The sequence below is a fragment of the Rhinolophus sinicus genome, linkage group LG03 (genome assembly GCF_036562045.2).
Source record: "Rhinolophus sinicus isolate RSC01 linkage group LG03, ASM3656204v1, whole genome shotgun sequence".
Lineage (NCBI taxonomy): Eukaryota > Metazoa > Chordata > Mammalia > Chiroptera > Rhinolophidae > Rhinolophus > Rhinolophus sinicus.
Window position 1 is genome coordinate 133,986,290 of NC_133753.1, and position 2,853 is coordinate 133,989,142.

Sequence of the window (2,853 nt, forward strand, 5' to 3'; positions counted from 1 at the left end):
ATCAGAAATCTCTAGCAATAGTTTCACTTTCCTTCAGAGTTCTTCCTGTCCCCAGGCCACCTGTAATCCCTGAAGTTCTGTCCAAGGCAAATGGTTGCTCACAAGTCAGCATTACTCTCTTCGTAGGGGCCTTGAAGAGTTTATGCTGAGATTCTTGGGGTGGCTGCAGGGAGGAAGCAGGCAGGAGGCAGCTGGTATGCCCAGCGTGTGCATTTGGTGTTACCCATTCTCCTACGAGCCTCGCACAGAGTTTGTCATCCTTATGGATGTGTCTAAACTCAGGTGCCTACAGAGCTGTGACCCAACCCTAAGTTCTGGAACGTCCACAGGGGCATAAATGCAAATTTAGTTCTAGGAATAGTTCAAGGGTTTGCAGTTCCAAAAAAATGAGCATACAGTTCTCCGTCGGTCTGTACTCGGTAGTGTACTGAGAACTTGCGATGTGGTAACACATTTAACTCTGACAATGAACGTTGGAGGTGTGAGGTTCTATTAGAATCTCCATTTTAAAGAGGAGGCTGTGACTTGGCATGTCTAAGCCTGCACAACAAGAAAAGCGGGTGGGTGTGAACTCAGAACCGTGCAATTCCACAATCGTTTTGACCACTATGCTATGCTGCCTCCTCTAAGGTAGGCTATGTAAAATATTTACACACAAATGAGCCCTTAAAAATGGTCCTGTGACCCAAAATGTAATCAGTATACACCCCATATCTGTCATTCTGGTTCGTGAGCTCTTCCCATCCTGTTGCCACCCTTCCTCCCAGCTCCCCGGATGCACTTTCACTTCTTTGCCAACCTCTAAATGTCACCCAAATTTCCAATTTGATAGGGTGGATACTGAAAATCTTCTATTTTGTGCCACCCCAAATTATTTCATGAGTCTTTGCTTTTCCTTTCCAAGAAGTAATGTTAACACTCTTGTGCTGACTCCAGCCCAGAACCTGTCGCTTGTACTTAGAGCGAGGGGATCCATAGCTCACCCCCAGTCCTCACTGCACCGGCCAACACACATTAATGGCACTGCTATTTGGCAGCTCAAAAGACGGTCTCACTAGAAAATAAATGTATTGTCCCCCTTGGTGCTCCCCTCAGTGACGGCTACCTTACTGATTCCTGTTATAAGGCTTTGGAAGCCCTTTGCACCATCCAATGGCACCACTTCCCTTGGCGGTGCTCTGTTCTTGATTGAGATAATCCAGTTTCTTTAAAATGCCTTTTATGGCAAGTGCAATTCCTACTCGGTTAGTTCGTGTGTGGTTTGGTTTTGCAGATGCAACCTGGTAGCAGAATCCTTCCTTTTTTCTTCTTCTTCTGGAGATGGGAGTTTTCATTATTGAAATAAAAAATGGATCATGAAACTGTCACCCACGAAGAACTGTCAATTAGAAAACACTGCCCTGTTGCCTTCCTCCTGGCGTTTGGACTGGCTTTAATATTCTAGTTGACAGGACTGGTTTGCTCAGTTGGTTTGGCCAAGGGTGTACAACCCATCTCTGTAGGATCTGTGAGTACAGCCTCCTGGGCACAAGATGCCCCAGTCTCCTTGTAAATCTGCACAACCAGGAGGAGACACAAAGATATCCCGACTCCAAGCACGTATCTCACAGACACCACATGTTGGGTGTAAGCGACTGTCTATTCTATTATTTAGTTGATGGTGTCAAGCATCTTGCTTACTGGGGGTACTTGGGGGAAGAGCAGTAAACTCAGAGGAGAATGCCATCTAGATCATAATGGTACGAGCACGACTTGTCCATTTGGAAGACACACAGAAGATGGAGGGAAGCAGAAACAATAAGGTGAACTAGGAAGAGAAGTAACTGAACTGCTTCTTCAATGTCTTGATTATATTTTCTGTGGGGAGGTGGTGTTCCTTGGTTCACATACAAACAGATATTCAAGGGAACAGGTTGGGGGGCTGCTGTTCTCTTTGTCATAAAGGACTGAAGCAATCCAAGACTGTGTTGTTACAGCTGATTGCAGGAAACAGGATGCTGCTGCCTCCTCCCCCTATCGGTTTTTGGACAGTTGCTCAAGTTTCAACCTTTGAAAAGATGGAGGTTTGGACGTAGAGTGTGTTAAAGAATTTTGGCCTTTTAATCATAAATTTCATTGTGATGTAGATTGTTTCTTAGAGTTCACTCAGTACAGACGTATGTACTAGGTACTCAGTGGCTCTATCACTGTCATTTTTGTGTGGTTCAACTGACAATTTCCCTGTTTTGTTTGTTCTGAATTGCTAGGCACAAACACTGCGTGCGAGGTTTAAGCTTTCTGGTTAAGAAATGATTGCATGTATGTGTCCCCCAATCAATATTGACCCCATGTAGTATTTTACCTCGTAGCAGTAATAGTGCTTTCTTGTGCCTTTATTTTTGGTTTAATTCTTTTTCAAGCTTTTCTATTCTTTGGCACGTTTCTTAAAGACCAACTTGTAATCTTGTGATAGCTCTTTTTAGAACACCCAAGAAGCAGGGATATACAAAAGTTCCAAAGCCAGAAAATCCAGCCCCCCAAGATCTTCCCCACCAGGAGTAAGTTGTTACAGTTCATGCTGCCTGAAAAGAACAGAAGTGCAGGTCCCATGTCTGCAAGGGACCAAAGCTATTACTAAGGGCACATTTTTGGGATAACACCAGGGAACCAGTCTCACAGATACTGATTTATTTGCAACTGCTTAAAAAAGGGAAAGAACTGTGATATAGTTTAGAAAATAAGTGAGTTTATCTGCAGGTGGTATGACTTGTCAGTAACCACAAAGGATTTTGCATGAACACCCTCACTTCCTTTCTTCTGCTCCTGTGTTTCTCAGCTCTTCCAGCAGGTGTCACTATAATCACAGAACAAACA